General features: G+C 43.2%; 2 protein-coding genes across 5 annotated transcripts in view; one reads left to right on the top strand and one right to left on the bottom strand.

Moving 5' to 3' along the window:
• The window catches only part of LOC144487469 (uncharacterized), a 67,505-nt gene extending 61,790 nt beyond the window's left edge, over nt 1-5,715 (bottom strand). Inside the window, exon 1 of one of the 4 annotated variants that reach the window (XM_078205580.1) lies at nt 5,671-5,715. The gene's annotated coding sequence lies outside the window, so the exon portion shown is untranslated. Of the gene's footprint in view, nt 1-2,231; nt 2,461-5,670 lie in introns of those variants that run through there. The other 3 variants (XM_078205567.1, XM_078205589.1, XM_078205572.1) reach the window with 3 other exon arrangements.
• Nucleotides 2,902-22,712, top strand: part of dipk2ab (divergent protein kinase domain 2Ab) — a 224,646-nt gene continuing 204,835 nt past the window's right edge. The window contains exon 1 of the mRNA XM_078205558.1: nt 2,902-3,929. The gene's annotated coding sequence lies outside the window, so the exon portion shown is untranslated. The remainder of the gene's footprint in view (nt 3,930-22,712) is intronic.

Raw genomic sequence — 22,712 nt, 5'->3', positions numbered from 1 at the left:
TCTTGGCAGTGTGGAAGATCAGAAGGATCTTGGGGTCTGAGTTCATAGGACGCTCAAAGCAGCTGTGCAGGTTGAGGCTGTGGTTAAGAAGGCATATGGTGTACTGGCCTTCATCAATCAAGGAATTGAGTTTAGGAGTCGTGAGATAATGTTGCAGCTATATAGGACCCTGGTCAGACCCCACTTGGAGTACTGTGCTCAGTTCTGGTCGCCTCATTACAGGAAGGATGTGGAAGCCATAGAAAGGGTGCAGAGGAGATTTACAAGGATGTTGCCTGGGTTGGGGGGCATGCCTTATGAGGATAGGTTGAGTGAGCTCAGCTTTTTCTCCTTGGAGAGACGAAGGATGAGGGGTGACCTGATAGAGGTGTATAAGATGTTGAGAGGTATTGATTGAGTGGACAGTCAGAGGCTTTTTCCTAGGGCTGAAATGGTTGCCACAAGAGGACACAGGTTTAAGGTGCTCAGGATTAGGTACAGAGGAGATGTCAGGGGTAAGTTTTTCACTGAGAGTGGTGGGTGTGTGGAATGGGCTGCCAGCAACGGTGGTGGAGGCGGATTCGATAGGTTCTTTTAAGAGACTTTTAGATAAGTACATGAAACTTAGTTAGAGGGTTATAGGTAAGCCTAGTAATCGCTAAGGTAGGGACATGTTCGGCACAACTTTGTGGGCTGAAGGGCCTGTATTGTGCTGTAGTTTTTCTATGTTTCTACCGTTCTTACACCTCTCGACCTCAATTTCCTCCTTTAAAATCATAGAATCCCTATAGTGCAGAAGGAGGCCATTCGGCCCATTGAGTCTGCACTGACAACAATCCCACTCAGACCCTATTCCCGTAACCCTACATATTTGCCCTGCTAATTGGGCGGCACGGTAGAACAGTGGTTAGCACTCCTGCTTCACAGCTCCAGGGACCTGGGTTTGATTCCTGGCTTGGGTCACTGTCTGTGTGGAGTTTGCACATTCTCCTCGTGTCTGCGTGGGTTTCCTCCGGTTTCCTCCCACAGTCCAAAGATGTGCGGGTTAGGTTGATTGGCTATGCTAAAAATTGCCCCTTAGAGTCCTGAGATGCGTAGGTTAGAGGGATTAGTGGGTAAATATGTAGGGATATGGGGGTAGGGTCTGGGTGGGATTGTGGTCGGTGCAGACTCGATGGGCCGTATGGCCTACTTCTGCACTGTAGGGTTTCTATGATTTATAATCCCCTGACACTAGGATCAAATAAGAAGTCTCACAACACTAGGTTAAAGTCCAACAGGTTTATTTGGTATCACGAGCTTTCGGAGCGCAGTGCACTGAAAGCTTGTGATACCAAATAAACCTGTTGGGACTTTAACCTGGTGTTGTGAGACTTCTTACTGGGCCCACCCCAGTCCAATGCCAGCATCTCCACACTAGGGTCAACTTAGCATGGCCAATCCACCTAACCTGCACATCTTTGGACTGTGGGAGGAAACCGGAGCACCCAGACACAGGAAACTCCACACAGTGAGTGACCCGAGGCTGGAATTGAACCCCGGTCAGAGTGTTGTAAGGGAGCAGTGCTAACCACCGTGCCGACCCACTGCAAGGGTATCACCCGCCTGCTCGCCAATTTGTCAGTGATTTAAAATCTACCTCTTTGATCGAGATTCTGGTCACCTACCCAAATATGTACTGCCTTAAGTGACTGGGTGTCAAATTTTGTTTGACACCCAGCCACATAACAGGATAGATATTCACATCCTCTCCGCATCCACCCTGTCAATACCCCTCAGCACCATAAAGGTTTAGATTAAGTCACCTCTTATTCGTCTAACCCACTAAATGTACAGTGTCAATCAATATCCATCTTCCCTCTACTGGAAGGTTTATTTAAAAAACCACATTAAAGGCGCTATATAAATGCCAGTCGTTGCTGTTTCATCGCATCTCGCCCTAACTCACCACCACAGGGCCCAGCATCGATTTAAAGTCATCTCTGTGCGGTTAACACATTTTTAAACATACGCTTTATGATTTAAATTTTTAAAAAATGACAAATCGCTGACAGGATGGAGAGCAGGGCGGCTGATGGCCTCGCAGCGACTTGGGCCTAAAGCCAGGCCAGGCTGTCGGGAGACAAGCCGGGCACCAAATGGCTGAAACCCCCGAGCAGCTCGCGGGGGGGGGGGGGGAAATCATTTCCAAAAGGTGGAGGGGGAACTTGGTGGTGATTGAATGAAATGTCATCGATAAAAGGATTAAATACCTGAGCTCCCACTCCAGCTCCCGCTTCCTCACTGTGTGCGAGGCGCCAATTTGAAGAAAAGTCACATCCCGCCCACCCCAAGCGGAAACTCGCTGGGATCCCACACCACGGCGCCAAATCAAACCCGCCCGCGCGCCCGAGGCATCCAGATCCTCCCCATCCCCCTTCAAAAATTAACGGACAACAGATTTAAACCCAACTGACCGCGGTGCCCAGATTCCATCCCCCCTCCTTCTCGTGCTGGGACACTCCAAAAAGGGGAAAACAAACCCACACCGCGGCATTGCGAGAATTTTATTTATTTATTTTGCAAAAGACAAAAGAAGTAGAGGGGGACGGAATGCAAAGGGCGAATTTTGCAAAATGTTTAGGCGCCGCCAGGAAAAGGAGCGAAGTTATTAGCCACCGGAAGTGGGTCTGCAGCCTGCACGGCCGCGAAGGGGGTCTCCTTAGCAACGGAAGTGCCGGCGTGCGGGAGGAACGGGGGCGGGGCCAGTGCGCCGCATGGCCCCGCCCCCCCTCGCCCGATGATGGACGGCCGGGCGGCCCAATCGGAGAGCGCTGGCCAACCGTGTTGTCGGGGATGGCGTGCGGCGCGCGAGGCAGGGGCGGGACTTCCGCTGCCTTCACCGCCTCCCCCCTCCCTCCCTCCCGTCCTCATCATCCCCTCAGCAGTGCAAGCTTCGAGCTTTGCGCTCACCGGCTGTTTGGTCGGGCTTGTGTGTCTGAGGGGAAAAAAAAAAGAAGGGGGAAGAACAAAGATCCTTAAAAGAGTTTTATTTAAATCGACTCCCTAGATTAGAGCAGGCGGCCGCCCGTATATAAAATAAGCAGAGCTTCGGAAGAGAGGTGGGAGAGAAAAGGAACGAGGAGAGAGGGGGGAGAGAGAAGCAGAGAGAGAAAAGAATAGGCGCCTTGGAGGGAATTGAAACAAAACTAATAATAAAGGAGGAAGAGGAGATTTAGAAAGTTTCTCTTCCAGGCATTTAACGCTTTTTGCGGTCGATCCATTCCTCAAATATTTTGGCTTTGTTTTGTTCTTTATTTTTCTTGCAGTTTTAATTTGGTTCTGGCGAAAAGTATTTGCTCCTCTGGGGGAGAGAAAGTACCTTCCCCCCCCCCCCCTCCTTTTTCGGTTTTGCCTTCAAATTCTAGTTCCATGATTTAAAAGTTTCTCCAGGATTTCTTTCCCCCTTTTTTCCCCTCGTCAAAAGTATAATCCAGATCTCGCCGCCCCCCCCCCCCCCGAAGGAAAGGGCAATTTTCCAAGTGTGGTGCCTCCCCCTTTCTTCCTTGGGTTATTATTGCTGGACTTTGGGGTTGGGTTGTGTTGGAGTGGGATGGGGGAAGGAAGGGGCGAGTGGCTAGCTTGTTAAATCCACAACAATTTTTTTTTAAAAAAACTGCACAGTACCGATGTGGAAGAGAAAGAGAGGGGGACGAAGAGGTCCTGTGCTCTTGGAATGCTAAAGAGGGCGCACAATCCAAACTGTGACCATTTGCATTGTGTGTGTCCCCCACCACCACCACCCATTTCTTCCTTCTGTTTCTGCCTTCTGCAAGAGATGGAGCCCTGGGACTGAGGAAGGAAACTTTAAACATTAGCGAGGCTCTTCACTGCACGCACTCCTAAAGCCTGGGTCCCTTTTCTCATGTTGGAATTGCGTTTACTTTATCTTGGGAATTAATTTTGATTAGGTGAGTAAATCGAATGTGTGTGTCTTGATGTTAGTGCGTTTGCAAGTAAACACTCTTTGGGGAAAACTCGGATTGCTTTTAATACAGTAATAGTTCGAGCAGATTTTTTTTAAATTTAAAAAGTAAAAATCTGCACACTTGGTGGTGTTTCTGCCACAATGTGAAAGCCCATGCAATGTGTGTGGTTCATTGCTGGAGTCGATTGCTTTGCAGAGGGGCCTCTTTTGTCCTCGCAACTGATCTTATTTGAAATTTAGATGTTGGGTTTTCTTCAGTCTACTTTAGCATCGCCGCCAAGGAGATCATAAAATTGTTTGTGCTGTGGATTATAGCTGGGAACGAGTTTCCCCCCTTTCTCATCCTTTCGGTCCGAAAGCCATTTGCAGTGAGAGGGGAATGTTTGCTTAGGATCGTTTCATTGTTGTGCAGCAGACAGTGAGGTCGATTCTGGATACATTGCGATCGGGTACAAATATGAGGAACGCAAACGTGTTTTTCAAAATAATGTGTTTAAAAAAATAAGACAACTTTGTCCAGTGAAGCATTTTCACACTAGAAATTCACTTGCAAAATGATTACTTAGTCTGAAACCGGTCTTAAAATGTACTTTCTGATTTTGAGTCAATTAAGTGTATACGTGAATCTTGTTTTGCGTGTAACGTGAGGTTTAGTTGACTGCTTCACTGGTTAGACTGGAAATCATCAAGCTTGTTCTTTTCAAACACATGCGAAAGGCTACAGTGCAAAATTTGCAGGGATGAGACTGATTTTGTTGATAACGTCCTGATTTTTAATCGCTTGGGTCTCAATTCTAGTGTGAGTGGCTGTCAATAAATGATGACATTGAACATGGGTGACGCTGATATTTTGTGATAAATGACCAGGAGGATTGGCGCTCGTCAAATGTGTGCTCAACTTTGCCATTCTGATGGGCATTTTGGCTTTACAAAAATGTATGCATTTGGAAACCATTATTACTGGACCACTTTATTTTTGATCTGATGAACTCATTCAACAAAAGTGCCTGCTCTAAACTCCAACTTCACGGGGGTGGGGGATGATCACCTCAGACATGGACTCACCTCAGACAGTGATTACACTGCTGCGATTTACCTTGTGTTTTAGTGTCTGAGTAATGTTATGGTGTGTTTGTGGGTATAGTGAAGGTCAGAACGCGAGTTAAAATAACTTTGAACTCTGTCAGTTTAGTTGATGTTTAGGAGGTTCCCTCACAATTATACAAAAGTTAAAATGAGTAATTTGTGTCACTTGGTACTATTGTTTAGGTGCTGTGCGTGTCAAAATCTTTCAGTGAAAACTGGCTTGGAACCTGCCTGTTGCCACAGCAGGAGTTAGCCAGTGGATTTTTCCCATTACCAAGGGTATTATTTACACTGGTTTATAAGTAAATGTGAATTATATGGGAATATTATTTCCAGTTTGATTCCTTAAATTAGTACAGTAATTTTGTTAAGGAACTATAAAGCATAAACTTTATATGTTTTATTAAAAATGCTCACTGGGTTTTGTAATGTGATTCAGCAGTATAAATCGCCTTCCAGTGTTTTCCTTAAGGCAATGAATTTTTTTTTGCAAAAAAATATACTTAATTCATGCACCCTGGACATTCTCTCTCCCACTTTCTTCAGTCAGGAAAAAGATACAAAAGTCTGAGGTCATGTACCAACCGACTCAAGAACAGCTTCTTCCCTGCTGCCGTCAGACTTTTGAATGGACCTACCTTGCATTGAGTTGATCATTCTGTACACCCTCGCTCTGACTGTCACACTACATTCTGCACTCTCTCGTTTCCTTCTCTATGAACTGTATGCTTTGTCTGTATAACGAGCAAGGAACAATATTTTCACTATACTAATACATGTGACAACAATAAATCAAATTGAATTAAAATCTGAAAGACACATTACAATACATTTCCAATTATTATAACAAAGTTCGATATTTACATTTTCTCCAGAGATCAAGATTCATTCTGAGATGCTTCAGTTAATTTGAGAATATTCACACACATTTCAAGATTTTCATTAGAGAGCAAAATTCTTTTGAAACTATATTCATCAGTCATGTTGTACTCTGCGGTGCTTTAATAAAGTTACACACAGTTAGAAATATAGACACAGTCTGAGTGGTTTTACCCAGTTACTAGCCCCTCAGTCTATCTTGGCTGAAAGGCCTTACAGAGGCCTTTCCCCATTACCCCCAGCTTGAATGCGTGTCTCAGCATGCAGTCCTGGACCTCGGAATGTGTCAGTCTGCAACACTCGGTTCTTTGCACTGGAGGATCAACAGGATTTGGGCTGACCAAAGAGTGTCTCTTTCACTGAGTTGATGACCCATCAGCAGCAGTTGATGTTTGTCTCGGTGTGTGGCCCTGGAATAACCCGTAGAGCACATTCCTGTTTCACAGAGCTGCTTGGAATGAACCTCGACAAATACCACTGCATCTCTCTCCAGGCCTTCCTTTCCATAAGGAAGTGTGCAACTGTCTCTTCAAGGACAGCATGTGGTGGTGCAGAGATCCGGGCATGCACAAAAAACCTGACGGGGAGTGACGTTCTCACCACCTGCTGAGCTAGGTCTTGGCGCTTGTTTAAAAGTTCTGGTGATGAGACGTTCTGCCAAATGACTGACAGTCTGCCCAGGGAACCAACCAGGAGGATCCATGCATCGCCTTTTCCTTCAGGGTCCTGAGGACATTATCTACAGACCACTATTTGATCGCCTTGTGGTCAAAGGTGTTTTTCTGAATAAATCTTTGCACAAGGCACAGGTGATACAGTGGTCCAACTACTGGGAGCATCCCATAGCAACGTGGCCAGACCGATCCTTCGCAACACTGGGGACAAGTAGAATCTCAATATGTAGTGACACTTGGTGTTTGCGCACTGAGGATCTATGCACAACTTGATGCAGCCACACGCAAAGGTGGTGATCAGGAAAAAGCTGGCGTTGGGTACATTTTTTCCTCCTTTATCCAGAGATTTGTGCATGGCACCCCTCCGGACACAATCCATCTTGGATTTCCAGATGAATTTGAAGATGGTTTGGGTTACTGCTGTGGCGCATGATGGGGGTATGGACCAGACTTGCGCTATGTACGCCAACCCTGAGTGCCTCGCACCTGATGACCAGGTTTTTGCCTGCAATGGAGAGAGAACGTTGCTCCCACATGCCCAATTTCTGCTTTACCTTGGCAATGTGTTCCTCCCAGTTTTTGGCACACACCCCAGCGGCTCTGAATCATATCCTCAGCACCTTCAGGTAATCTGACCTAACGGTGAAGGGGCAAAGGATCATTCAGCCCAGTTCTCAAAGAACATCGCCTCGCTCTTGCTGCGGTTTACTTGGCCCCTGAGGGCCAGTTCAAATTGGTTGCAGACATTCAGGAGCCTGTGCAAGGAAATAAATGATTGAATATTTGGAATTATACAGCTGTTGTTTTAAACCTGTTGCAAACATTCAGAATCCAGAAGGATATTATTTACTTCTGTTGGCATACTGTGTCTCACTGCAAAGGAATCCTCATCCCTTTCAGTTGATCTCCAGTCAAGGAACCTTGTCAAGGAGTTTACTGTTCAATCTGCAATTAGGAGTGAATGATGCCGATGTTTATAATCAACTGTCTTGGATGAAAAATTTTGCATTATATGTGCAATGGCTTTACCGACCTCCAATTAGGAGACGCAGCAGTTGCGAATCATCATAAGTAGTCAGACATTTATTAACTTCAGAGACATAATTAGCAGCATTTAAACTTGAGCATTGTGGCCTGCAGTTTCTGTGAGATTGTGCAGTTTTTGAGTGCAACTCGGCCAAGCCACAAGATTTTGGAATTTCAGGCAGAAATTATTTTCAGCATAAATTGGATTTCCATGATCTTTGTGCTAACTTAAAAATATGTACAACATGCCCTGCTGCCAAAACTGGATGTAACAGTTGAATAATCATTGCTGCAAGTTTCAGTTAATTATGCCCATCTGAGTGGCTATTAATATACTTCACCCAAAGTGTTCTAATAAACATGTTTTAAAGTTGTTGAACATATTACTTTGAATTTACTAAGAAACTTACTGCAGCAATAAACCAGTCAATATAGTTCAGTATAGCTTTTTAAGGTTACTCCCAAGTGTTGGACTAAGCTCTGATTAAAATGTTTATACTGGATACCTGTGCAGTTCTTAACCAGTTGAAGTATAGCTAGCAGCACATAGTGAATTTACCCTTGAGCAGAAAGCCTAAATGGAACAGATTTTATTTAAAAAAATCATTTTGTGGATGTGTGTCTCGCCAGCTATGCCCATATTTATTGCCTATCCTTAGTTACCTTCAGAAGGTGGTGGTGAGCTGCCGTCTTGTACCGCTGCAGTCCCTGAGGTGTCAGTGCACCCACAATACTGATAGGGAGGGAATTCCAGGATTTTGACCCAGTGACAGTGAAGGAGCAGTGATATGTTTCTGAGTCAGGATCATGACTGACTTGGAGGGGAACCTCCAGATGATGGTGTTCTCAGCCATCTGCTGTTGTTGTCTTTTCTAGATGGTCGTGGGTTTAGGAGGTGCTGTCGAAGATTTCCTGATGAGCTCCTGTAGTGCATCTTGTAGATAGTACACATGGCTACCACTGTAATTCGGTGGTGGGGGGATTAAATGTTTGTGGAAAAGCCAGCAATCAAGCAGGCTGCTTTATCCTGGATGGTGTCGAGTTTCTTGAATGTTGTTCGAGTTGCACTCATCCAGGCAAGTGGAGAATATTCTTTTACACTCTTGACTCGTGCCTTGTAGATAATGGACAGACTTTCAGGGGGTCAGAAGGTGAGTTACTCACTGCAGGATTTCTTGCCTTTCACCAGCTCTTGTAGGCACAGCATTTATATGGCTAATCCAGTTCAGATTCTGGTGAATGGTAGTCCCCAGGATGTTGATGTATGATTCCATGATGGTAATGCTATTGAATGTCATGGGGCAATGGCTAGATCTCCTCTTGTTGGAGATAGTCATTACCTGACACTTGTGGGCACGAATGTTACTTATCAGCCCAAGCCTCAGAATTTGTCCAGATCTTGCTGCATTTGGATGTGAACTGCTTCAGCATCTGAAGTGTCACGAATGGTGCTAAAGATTGTGGAGTCATCTGCAAAATCCCCACTTCTGATCTTATGGTAGAGCAACTGAAGATGATTGGGCCGACGACACTACTCTGAGGAACTCCTGCAAAGACTCCCTGGAGCTGAGATGATTGACCTCCAATCACCACAACCATCTTCCTTTGTGCCAGGAATGACTCCAACCAATGGAGGGTTTTCCCCGTGATTCCCATTGACTCCAGGTTTGCTGGGGCTCCTTGTTGCCATACTTGGTCAAATGCTGCCTTGATATCAAGCCATGATGTGGTTATCAAGCACAGTCACACTCTCCTCACCTCTGGCATTCTACTCTTTTGTCCATGTTGGAACTAAGGTTGTAAAGAGGTCAAGAACTGTGTGACCTTGGCGGAACCAGGGTCATGAGCAGGTTATTACTGAATAAGTGCCGCTTGATAGCATTGTTGATGACCTCTTCCATGCCTTTGCTGATGGAGTGGTAATTGGCCAGGTTGGATTTTTCCTGTTTCTTGTGTACAGGACATCACAGCTGCGCAATTTTCAAGGGTAGATGCCAGTGTTGTAGCTGTACTGGAACAGCTTGGCTAGGAGCATGGTAAGTTCTGGAGCCCAAGTCTTCAGGACTATTGCTGGAATATTGTCTGGACCCATAGCCTTTGCAGTATCAGCCATTTTTTTGATATCAAGTGGAGTGAATTGAATTGGCTGAAGACTGACATATGGAGGAGGCAGAGGGGGACGATCCGTTCATTCGGCACTTCTAGTTGAAGTTTGCCAGGAATGCTTCAGCATCTTGCACAAATGTGCTGGGCTCCTCCATAAGTGAAGATGAGGATGTCTCCGCCAGTGAGTTGTTTAATTGTCCGCCACCATTCATGGCTGGATGTGGCAGGACTGCAGAGCTTCGATCTGATCTGTTGGTTGAGGAATCACTTAGCTCAGTCTATTAGCTGCTACTAATGCTGTTTGGCGCGCAGATAGTCCTGTGTTGTAGCTTCACCAGGTTGGCACTTCGTTTTTAGCTATACCTGGTGTTGCTCCTGACACTCTTCATTGAACCAGAGGTGGTCCCCTGGTTTGATAGTATTAGAGTGGAGGATATGCCGGGCCATGAGGTTGAAGATTGTGGTTGAGTACAGTTCTGCTGTTGCTGATGACCCAAAGCGCCTGTTGAGTTGCTGGATCTGTTCGAAGCCTATCCCGTTTAGTGGTAGTCCCGCACAATATAATAGAGGGTGTCCTCAATGTGAAGATGGAACTTTGTCTCTGCAGGGATTGTGTGGTGGTCTCTCGTACCATTTCTGTGATGGACAGAAGCATCTGCGGCATAGAGAGGTTGGTGAGGATGAGGTTGTGCTTTTCCCTCTTGTTGGTTCCCTCACCACCTGCTGCAGCCCCAGTCTGGCAGCTGTGTCCTTTATGACACGGTCAGCTCTCTGTTATTTCAATATCTTTACCAAAATTGGCTTGGTACTACCGAGCCAGTTTTGGTAATGACATTGAAGTCCCTTGCCTAGAGCACATTTTGCACCCTTGCCACCCTCAGTGCTTCCTCCCAAGTGGTGTTCTTCATGGAGTACTGATTCATCAGCTGAAGGGTATGGTATGTGGTAATCAACAGGTGGTTTCCTTGCCCATGTTTGACCTGGTGCCATTAGACGCAATGGGGTCCAGAGTTGATGTTGATGACTCCCAGGGCAACTCCTTGCAAAATATCTCCAATAACATTACAAAATATTTCAAAATGGTCATCAGAGTGCTGTGATATTCAAATTTTCTACATGTTGCACTCTGAGGTGCTTCATTACAATTGTGGCACATGTAATAATTATTGTATACATTCAGTATCAATCATATAGCCTGAAGGGTTTTGTACAGTTTTCTGATCCTCTGTGCACTGTGGCTGAAAGGTCTTGGAGAGCGACCTTTCCCCATTGTGCCGCAGCAGCGGCGGCTGCCCTAAGCTTTAGTCTGTTCCTCAGCACCTAGCCCTGGACTTTGCAATATGCCAATCTGTGACACTGGGTTGTGGACAGCTCTTTGCACTGGGAGACCAGCAAGTTTCGGGCAGAACAGTGTTTTTCACCAAGTTGATGACCCAACCAGTTGAAGTTGATGTTTGTCTTGGTGTGTGTCCCTGGGAACAGCCCAAAGAGCACAGAGTCCTGTGTCAGTACTACTTGGGACGATAACCTCAAAAACCACAATGTATCTCTTGAGACTTCCTTTGCAAAGGCATGTTCCAAAAGGAGGTGAACGATGGTCTCTTCCCCATCATAGCCACCTCAAGGGCAATGTGTGGCAGAGATGACACTCCGCACGTCAGTGAACCAGGCATGATGAGATATTCTGCTGAATCGCACATTGCCCAAGGACAAGTTCTGGAAAAGAAAATGACTACCAGTAAATAGTTCCTTATCTAATCAAAGACTGCTTTTAACTTGTCAGCTATCTAAGTAGTCAGCCTGAAATAATCTCTCCCAATTATATCCATGTCAGGCAGTTACTTATTTCTATTAAAGCTGGTATGTTGACTATCACTTTAATGCTGAATTTCTGAGATTCGATTCAATTGAACTGATTATGACTTCTGTTACTCATTTTTAGTTCACTCTAACTCCAAATTATTTGTCCACCTCGGATTGGAGTTTTGTTTGGTGATCAGAGTGAAGATTACATCCAAATTTAGTATAGTTTTAAAAATATTTTTCCCCTTGAGCTGCCCTTCAAACTCAATTGCATATTGGCATGTAAAATGCGCCATGGCCCAGTACAATCAGGTAGAATTGAAAAAAACAAATCCTTTGTATTTAAGATTGATAACTTGGTGCAGTTTGATTAATACAACCGTGGCAAGATATCTGCTCCTCCAATCCTGGCCTCTTGTTTAGATATAGCACCAGCAGTTTTCCCTCAGCTGCTGAGGAACGGAGCCTCAGAATTCTGTACTTCTCTCTTTTTAAGAGGTTTCTTAAAACTTACCTCTTTTGACCAAGTATTTGATAATGTTCCCCAGGATTTTAAGTGGTTCTGTGTCCAATACTGATTAATAAAGCTAATATGACACACCTTGGGACATTTCTTTGTTCAAAGCCCTGAAAATTAAACAATATGGCACAGTGGTTAGCACTGCTGCTTCACCGTGCTAGCGACCCAGGTTCAATTCTGGCCTCTGGTGACTGTGTGCAAAGTCCACACAGACGTTCTCACCGTATCAAAGAACAATAGAGCTCAGGAACAGGCCCTTCGGCCCTCCAAGCCCGCGCCGCTCCCTGGTCCAAACTAGACCATTCTTTTGTATCCCTCCATTCCCACTCCGTTCATGTGGCTATCTAGATAAGTCTTAAACGTTCCCAGTGTGTCCGCCTCCACCACCTTGCTTCTGTGTAAAATACGTCCTTCCAATATCCGTGTTTAAACGCCCCCCCCACCTTGAACCTATGACCTCTCGTGAACGTCACCACCGATCTGGGAAAAAGTTTCCCACCGTTCACCCTATCTATGCCTTTCATAATTTTATACACCTCTATTAGGTCACCCCTCATCCTCCGTCTTTCCAGCAAGAACAGCCCCAGTTTACCCAATCTCTCCTCATAACTAAGCCCTTCCATACCAGGCAACATCCTGGTAAACCTCCTCTGCACTCTCTAAAGCCTCCACGTCCTTCTGGTAGTGTGGCGACCAGAACTGGGCGCAGTATTCCAAATGCGGCCAAACCAATGTTCTATACAACTGCACCATCAGACCCCAACTTTTATACTCTATGCCCCGTCCTATAAAGGCAAGCATGCCATATGCCTTCTTCACTACCTTCTCCACCTGTGATGTCACCTTCAAGGATCTGTGGACTTGCACAACCAGGTCCCTTTGCGTATCTACACCCTTTATGGTTCTGCCATTTATCGTATAGCTCCCCCCTACGTCAGTTCTACCAAAATGCATCACTTCGCATTTATCTGGATTGAACTCCATCTGCCATTTCTTTGCCCAAATTTCCTATCTATATCCTTCTGTAGCCTCTGACCATGTTCCTCACTATCTGCAAGTCCAGCCATTTTCGTGTTGTCCGCAAACTTACTGATCACCCCAGTTACACCTTCTTCCAGACCGTTTATATAAATCACAAAACAGCAGAGGTCCCAATACAGAGCCCTGCGGAACACCACTAGTAAGAGTTTTAACAACACCAGGTTAAAGTCCAACAGGTTTAATTGGTAGCAAATACCATTAGCTTTCGGCGTGCTGCTCCTTCGTCAGATGGAGTGGAAATGTGCTCTCAAACAGGTATGTGCTCTCAAACAGGTATGTGCTCTCAAACAGGTATGTATTCTCAAACAAAGCCTGTTTGAGAGCACATTTCCACTACATCTGACGAAGGAGCAGCGCTCCGAAAGCTAATGGTATTTGCTACCAAATATACCTGTTGGACTTTAACCTGGTGTTGTTAAAACTCTTACTGTGTTCATCCCAGTCCAACGCCGGCATCTCCACATCATGAACACCATTAGTCACAGGCATCCAGCCGGAAAAAGACCCTTCCACTACCACCCTCTGTCTTCTGTGACCAAGCCAGTTCTCCACCCATCTAGCCACCTCCCCCTTTATCCCATGAGATCCAACCTTTTGCACCAACCTACCATGAGGGACTTTGTCAGCGGGGGTTTCCTCCCACAGTTGAAAAATGTGCAAGTTACATGGATTGGCCATAATGAAATTGCTACTTGGTGTCCCAAGATGTATAGGTTAAATGTGTGGGGTTATGGGGATAGAGGGGGGAGAGGGCCTGGGTAAGATATTCTGTCAGTCGGTGCAGATTGATGGGCCAAGTGGCCTCCTCCTGCATTGTAGTGATTCTATGAAAATAGGTTATCACAAAAAATGCAAGAGCAGATTAAGTTTTGAGTACTGATGTCTCACTTCTCTTTTCAAAAATAAATATTACACTAGTGCTGTAGAGGATGTGCTCAAAGGTTAGGATATTGATATATTATTGGATAGTGTTATATATTGTAGAACAGGAAATCTGCAGTAATTAATCTGTGGATACTTAATTGGACATTTGCCTTCCTTGAAGCACCCTGTTATTAAGAAAAGCAAAATACTGAGGATGCTGGAAACCTGCGATTAAAAACAGAAAGCAGCCCCATTCCAGGAAGAGCAGGGAGGAGTTGTCGTGAAGCATTCAATAGGCATGTCGCTGAACCTGTAGAGATACCTTCTAGCTGAAGGGAAAATAAAGTTCACATCAACGTTCGCTTTGTCAGACATCCCTGGTAAACTTTCATGCAAGTCCCTTTCGCAGGACAAAGATGAACTTTGTATTTAGAAATGTGCAAGGGCTTTATTGTATTAGAATTTAGATGAGGAGGGTTTACAATTACTAATCTGTTTGAAAAGGGATTCTTCAACCAAGGAAGTTTTCAGCACTACTGTTTCAGACTTTACTTTGAACATGGAGTATAGTGCTGTATAAATGTATTCCAGTTGCTCCCCCTTTAATACTTTGCCATCCATTCATAAAATTTAAAAAATCACATGAAAAAAGAATGAGCTTCATAAGGACTCCTTGATAAGAAAGGAGGTGAAAGGCTAAAGGGAGTAAGTGGGAATATGGAATTTGTTGTAAGCAGATCAGCCATGATTTTATTAAATGGCTCGAAGGGCTGAGTAGTTTATAATTTTTAGGGGTGGGTGAGTTTTTTGAATATCTAATTTGTATGTTCGAAAAGCAAAAGTCTAGCAGCATTTGTGAAGAGAAAAAAACTGAATTGATGTTTCTTTGGAACCTGATGTTCCAAGGAAGAGTCATATTGGACTCAAAGTTAACTCTGTTTTTCTTTCAACAGATGCTGCCAGATCTATTTATTTTTTTGGATTTTCTTAATTAAAGATTAAAACTTAAAAGATCCCTTTGTTGAGTGGATTATACGTTGGTAATACTTGGACTGGGACAGTCTTTGAGCCCATAAATTTTCTTTGGGGAAAAACAAAATAAAGGGCAACTGGTTCACTTGCTTTCCCAACTGCTGTGTGATTCCCAGGCTGTTTCCTGTTCCTTTTCCACCTGCGTCTCCTACTGAATCTGACCAATCCTCATTGTGACTTTGTCATATCTCAGCCTATGCCTCTTCTTTGCAATTTACACCTGGAAATCACTGCAGCCACTTGTTTTATTTTAAACTGGAATGTTGTCATCTCTAAAGAAAATAAAAACATTAGCTTACATTATGCTTTCATGCCCTCATGGTATCCCAAAGTGCTTTACAGTTCATGAATGTACTGTGTAGTGGCTTATTCAGTTTTTGAAGGGACCAGACTTGCACTTTCTTTAGCATTGCAAAGCAGTAACCACTCTGCCACAGTGATATTGAGGATGCTGTGAACCACATCCAAGACAGATCAATCTAGCCTTCTGATGTAATTATTGTTTTCCATGAATTAAACTGTTTCCAAGGACGTGTTATTAATTGAAGGATAACAACAGAGAGGTTTAGTATGCTCAAGAATACTCAGCATGGCTTTGTCAAGGGCAGATCGTGCCTTACGAGCCTGGTGGAGTTCTTCGAAAATGTGACTAAACACATTGATGAAGGGAAGGCGGTAGTTGTGGTTTATTTGGATTTTAGCAAGGCGTTCGATAAGGTCCCCCATGCAAGGCTCATAGAAAAAGTGAGAGGGCATGGGATCCAAGGGGCTGCTGCCCGGTGGATCCAGAACTGGCTTGCCCAAAGGAGGCAGAGAGTGGGTATAGATGGGTCTTTTTCTAAATGGAAGTCGGTCACCAGTGGTGTGCCCCAGGGGATCTGTTCTGGGACCCTTGCTGTTTGTCATTTTCATAAATGACCTGGATGAGGAAGCGGAGGGCTGGGTTGGTAAGTTTGCCGACGACACGAAGGTTGGTGGGGTTGTGGATAGTTTGGAGGGATGTCAGAAGTTACAGAGGGACATAGCAAGACTGGGCGGACAAGTGGCAGATGGACTTCAACCCAGATAAATGCGTCGTGGTCCATTTTGGTAGGTCAAATGGGATGAAGGAGTACAATATAAAGGGAAAGACTCTTAGTACTGTAGAGGATCAGAAGGACCTTGGGGTCCGGGTCCATAGGACTCTGAAATCGGCCCCGCAGGTGGAGGAGATGGTTAAGAAGGTGTATGGTGTGCTGGCCTTTATCAATCGAGGGATTGAGTTTAGGAGTCCAGGGATAATGATGCAGCTATATAAGACCCTCGTCAGACCCCACTTGGAGTACTGTGCTCAGTTCTGGGTCGCCTCACTATAGGAAGGATGTGGAAAAGATTGAAAGGGTGCAGAGGAGATTTACAAGGATGTTGCCTGGATTGAGTGGCATGCCTTATGAGGATAGGCTGAGGGAGCTCGGTCTTTTCTCCTTGGAGAGACGAAGGATGAGAGGAGGCCTATTAGAGGTGTATAAGATGTTGAGAGGCATAGATCGGGTGGACTCTGAGGCTTTTTCCCAGGGTAGAAATGTCTGCTACGAGAGGACACAGGTTTAGGGTGCTGGGGGATAGGTACAGGGGAGATGTTAGAGGTAAGTTTTTCACAGAGGGTGGTGGGCGAGTGGAATCGGCTGCCGTCAGTGGTGGTGGAGGCGAACTCAATAGAGTCTTTTAAGAGACTCCTGGATGAGTACATGGAGTGTAATAGGATGGAGGGTTATAGGTAGGTCTAGAAGATAGGGATGTGTTCGGCACAACTTGTGGGCCGAAGGGCCTGTTTGTGCTGTAGTTTTTCTATGTTTCTATGTTTAACAAAGAATGCAGTCAGATTGCGTTGGAGATGGTTGGATTCCATGATATCCAGTCAAATCAAGACATGTAGGTAACGTGCTGGATGAAACATGGAAGATTATAAAAGTTTCTGATGAAGAATGAGTTGTGATATTTTAATTCCTAAGAGCTTTGTAATTGTTAACTGACTGTCATGCAAACACATTTAAGTGGCCTAGCCTATGATGAGATTTTAAGTGAAGGTAATGTGCTTTCACCGAATGGGGTTCCCATCAGCCAAAACCTTCCATCAGTAGGTTGCCAAAAGAAGTCAATGTTTGGACAATATTTCATACAAACAATTTACTCAGAATAATCAATCTTTTATTAATATTGAGCTGAAATATGCACCTGAACTGTTGTAAGTGCAGTCAGTTCTTATCTGTTACAGTACCATAGAATAATAGAAGGCTACAATACAGCAAGATGCAAATTTGGACATTTTGTCTGTGCCAGTTTTGTAACAATCCAGTACTCAGCCTTGGTCTGTTCCAAAGTCGCTGCGTTATCCAAGGTTTCTTTTAAGAATGCAATACTGTTTGCTTCAACTATAGGACATGATTTTCCAGGTTTTAACAATTTTGAATAAATATATTTTCTTCCAACCACTCTTAGTCTTTTTGTGACTGTTCTGAATCATCAGCTTCACCAAGTAAAATATTTTTCGTTATGCCAAAGTTCTTCACTGTGGCTAAAAGCTCCTATTAAATCTCTTGAATCTTGCTCCTCTTCATGGAATGTCGTGTAATTGAGTTTCCTCAGAAATATGGTGTTTCAACCTGTGAGAACCTTGTCCTGTTGAACGTTGAAGTCCTGAATTTCCCCAATTACTCTCTCTCTGCCCAAGACTTGATCCTCTTTAGAGTTTTCCAGTCAGTTTTTCTACTTACATTTCAATGTTAATCAGATATCGGCCTTTCACTTCTGGAACATGAGTGCATGTCCAGCTATACTGATGGGAATAAAGTGTACACTGCCAGCTCAGAATCTTATGGGAAATTAGAATTAGCAGTTTAGATCCAGTCCTACTGAATATGGGACTACAGTACAAAACTGCACCTAATTCAGTACTTGATGGGCAATCTTGCCAGGATGACTGGTGTGGGAAATAGGAAAACTACACGTTGCTGTATTTCTGAGTACTTTTTGGAGGTTAAAGTGGATGTAGTTTAAGCTAGAGTGGCCGAGCTTGCCTCTATTAAAGCATGATAACAGTCTATCCCTACCTCCATTACAAAAATTGCAAGCAAAAATTGTTTTCTAAAATAAAAGCTCAATAGGCAGCTATAAATAGAAGTGATGCATTGTTCAAAAGTGAAAAGATTTTGGGGAAGAGGCATCCTAATTGATGTGAATAATAAGCAATCAAGATTTTTTTCAGTGCAACAGATAAAATGTTTGGTGCTTTGTTCAGTATATTAAAAATGTGGTTTAATTCTGAAGCTGTACTTGGATTTTCGAATCATAAGTGAAAGGTTGAGTCAAGTGTAGCAATCGACACTGAGTGTAAGTGACCATGTTGCATTTCATGCCAAAGAATTTGGATAACTTTTAAGAATGAACAAAAATCCAAAAAAGATATGCTGAGAAGGATGCTGGTTTGCTGTTGCATAAATTGCCAAGGTGACTGACTGACCAGGCAGGGTATTTTATCTTGTCTAGAAACCAAAAATTGCAATATTTCTAGATTATTTTATTAGGTTTGTTTCATATACTACAGATACACTACTTCAAATTCAGCAACCTTTGGACTGAGGCCAAGCTGAATTTTGAATGTTGCCGGATTTTGGATTGGGTGTTCCAGGCTCTGGGCAGTTTAGGTCAAGCTGGGTCAGTTGGGTGTCAAGGGTTGCGTGGAGTGTGGGATATAGTGGTGAACCCTGTACTAAAGCAGCACCTAGCTAAACTGTCCTGGTAAATTGTTGTTTTTAAAATTTGCTCAATAAAAGTTGAGTAAATTATTAAAATGTCTAGTTTTTGGACAGCCAGATTTGTGACACTATAGAAAGATGCATACCTTTTATTAAATACACAACAACCTTAAAGAGCATGTTTTATATAATCCCCCTCATCTCCTTCCAACAGAATTTGGTCAATCACTTATTACATACACATCAATAGAAAATGCAGTATTGAGTATTATATCCTGAATAGTTTGCTATATTGATATGTCAGTAAAATTGTATTCAAAGTAAAATACCGGATGCTGGAAATCTGAAATAAAACAGAAAATGCTGGAAAAAAAATCAGACCTGGCATCATCTGTGGTGAGAGAAACAATTTGAGCAGTATTTAATTACCATTGGACTAGGTTCTAAATGGCCCTGGAAAAGAGGAATGTTGTGAAATTATATGTCAGAATCAAAATTGTCTCTCCAGGAAAAAATTATGGCAAATGTACAGAGAATGTGTATTTAATGGTAATCTGCATGGAACAGACACTGCATCTTCCATTATATTTACTCATCTATATTGTGACCTCTGTACAAAATTATTGTTTTCCAACCAAAAAATAAACAGCCATTGAGTAAGGTGAGGTAGGAGACAGATGTTATAAAGATGATGTGGGAGACTGGCACTGCAGTGATTTGAGATTGAGCACGGTTTGTGATGCTATGGCCTGTCCCCTACCTGATGTGAAGTGGGTGACTGGTCTTAGCATCACTTGTGCTGTACTCTATATCCACTTTACGTATTTGTTGACTCTTTGCTGTCATCATTTGGCAGCAAATTTTTACATTTATGTTTCCCTGGTAAAAAGTCACTGCGCAAATTATAGATATCATCGTTGCAAGTATAGGAGATCCACATCTAGAAAATATGGAAAGTTTTTAGCAAGAAAGAACTTGCATTTGTATTGCAATGGTCATTATTGGTTGGTATTATAAATCAATATTGTCCTCTTTGAAAAGTGAGCTGTTTAATATCTTGGTATTAATTACTGAAAATGGAGATGTTTATTACCATGAACTATTCTAGAAAAATATTGCATGCCAGTCAGTATTGTGTTCCAGATCTTAACCCTCTGTGAAGACATTTCTGGTTACTGACTCACCTGCCCGAGGAAGTAGTTCCTACCTAATTTCTCTCTCCAACCCCCTTTATAATTTTAACTACTTTTTATTAAGTCTCTCCTTAAGCTTCTCTGCATTAAGGAGAACAATTCCAGCTCCAATTTCTCCAAGTGACTAATCTCGCTCATTATGGTAAAGGTCTTCTGTACCTTTGCCAGGGCTTTAACATTCTTGTGTATGGTGCCCAGAGTTGTACACAATACTCCAGCTGGAGACCGAACCCCAGAGTACTTAAAGGTTTAGTAGACTTCCTTGTTTGTGTATTCAATGCCCCTCTTTACGAAGTCATATATCCTGCACATTTTCTTCACTGTTATAAAGTTTAAAGTTTATTTATTAGTCACAAGTAGGCTTACGTTCACACTGCAGTGAAGTTACTATGAAAATCCCCTAGTCGCCACACTCCGGCGTGTTCGGGCACACTGAGGGAGAAATTAACATAGCCAATTCATCTAACTGGCACATATTTGGACTGTGGGAGGAAACCGGAGCACCCAGAGGAAACCCATGCAGACACAGAGAACGTGCAAATGCTACACAGTAACCGAAGCCGGGAATCGAACCCGGGTCCCTGGCACTGTGAGGCAGCAGTGCTAACCATTGTGCCACCGTGCTGCCCTATCTTGTCCTATCTTATCAACTCGCCCTGTCAACTTTAAAGATTTTTGAATATTGCACCTTTAAAAAGCACCACTTTAGTTTATACTGCTTCTCGTTGTTTCTTCAAAAATCTATCCCTTCACACTTGGAAAATGAAAATTGATGCACCCAAGTGTCTGCCCTTTTCTTCAGTCAGTCTATGCCTGTTTACTACTATCGTGCCAACAATTTACAATATTGTCAATTTTTGAATCAGCCGCTCACTTCACAACTGTACTCCAGTACTCGAGTCCAGGTCATTTATATGTAAAACAAGATGAGTTGTGTTCCTAGTACTGATTGTGGAGGACCCCACTGCATACTTTCCAGCCGGATAAACATCTGGTCACCACTACTCTCTGCGTCCTATCCTGTAGCCAATTTTGTACCCTGGTTACCGCTATTATTTTCCAAATACGCTTATTACGGGACATTTTATCAGTATAAAAGTAAATTACTGCAGATGCTGGAATCTAAAACAAAAACAGCAAATGCTAGAAAATTTCAGCAGGTCTGACAGCATCTGTGGAGAGAGAGTTTGGACTGAAGACTCGAAACGTTAGCTTTGGTCTCTCTCCACAAATGCTGTCAGACCTGCTGAAATTTTTTGAGATTTTTCAGCATTTTCCGATTTTTATCAAAATGCTTTTAAGAAGTCCATATACAACGTCTATTGCTCTACCTTAAGTAGCTGACAATGATCTCAATCAGTTTAGTTGGATATGATTTGTCATTTTTGCGTTAATGAAGTGCTCTTATTAACACTTCTCCATGTGAGGACGGATTTTATCCTTGACAATGGCCCCTCATGGTTTTCCCAGCACAGACACTGGATTGATTGACCTGTATTTGCTAAACTTATTTACCTCCCCTCTATTGAATGGGGTGCTCCTCCAGGCTTGGGGCTTCCTTCAGCAACCTAAGATGCACGTTATTTGGGCGGTTTGTTAACTATGTGATGCCAACCTTTCTGAATCTCTTGTTTGTATTTTTATTCTATTCAATGTCTCTACCCCATTCCTGCCCCACCCTGTCTCCTCATTGTATCATCAGCTTGATCTTCCTCTTTTGAAGTGTTATCTCTGCTTTTTAAACAGCCAATTTTTGCACAGCAATGAGATAATTGCCAGTGAACTTATCTCATGTTATGCAGTCAGTTGATATATGGGTGTTGGCCCTGACTTGGAGGGAATTTCCTTGCTCCTCTGCAAATGGAACCATGAAATCTTCTATACTGTATTCACTTGAACAGGCAGACTGGTTTAATGATTCAGCTCAAAAATGGTGTTTTAGGCTTGGTTTAAATTGCTTGATAATACAAAAATTCTGTTAAAGATGCTACATAAATCCAAGTTATTAACTTTTGCCTCAATAATTTTACTACTTCAGGACTGCACAGGGTAATGGTAGGCTGCTTTTAAATTCAGGCTGCACATTAAGTGTAATGTCCAAATCATGACGCAAAGTAATTTCAGCAAGCAGAATATTTCTGAGATTTCAATATATTATTTCACTAAGGCAGGTTCAATCTTAAAATGGTTCTCCTAACACCATTTTGTTTGCCTACATGCAATGTTTTTGCTATTTTGACAACATACTTGAGCCCCATTTCAGACCATTTTGTGCATTTTTATTTGAAACTGAGCTTCACTGTGACAATTAAGTAATCAAGTTAGTGCAAAATAAATCTGTATTCATTCCACTATCTAGGCTACAAAAACATCAAAAACAAAACATTTCAGTCCCTGGTAGCAGACCTTGGTATTAAATGATGAGTTAGGGGGTTGCATGGTTGTGTGGCTCTATGCAACTCTATCAAACATTTCCCTGGTGTGTAAGTGTGCTTTCTATATTTGTGGCTGATGAGTAGAATACAGCTTTAAAGAGCCTGGCAGTTTAGTGTAATTACAGTATCTTATTTGTTAACACTGTAAATATACTTGGAACTTGAAAGACTTGTGTAATTTGTTGACCATTCTGGTTTCTTGAATTGAAGTTAAATTGCAAAAGAACATGAGAACAGGAATAGGCATAAGAGTCCCTTGTGCCCGTTCTCTGACCATGGCAGATTTGTATCTTAACTCCATTCACGTACTACAGCTTCATAAGCCTTAATGCCTTTGCCAAGCAAAATGTTCCAACTTTCCACTCCCTTTAGT

Source organism: Mustelus asterias, chromosome 3 (assembly GCF_964213995.1).
Source record: "Mustelus asterias chromosome 3, sMusAst1.hap1.1, whole genome shotgun sequence".
Lineage (NCBI taxonomy): Eukaryota > Metazoa > Chordata > Chondrichthyes > Carcharhiniformes > Triakidae > Mustelus > Mustelus asterias.
Note: the sequence above shows the minus strand (reverse complement) of the source record. Positions and strands in the feature narration are given on the sequence as shown.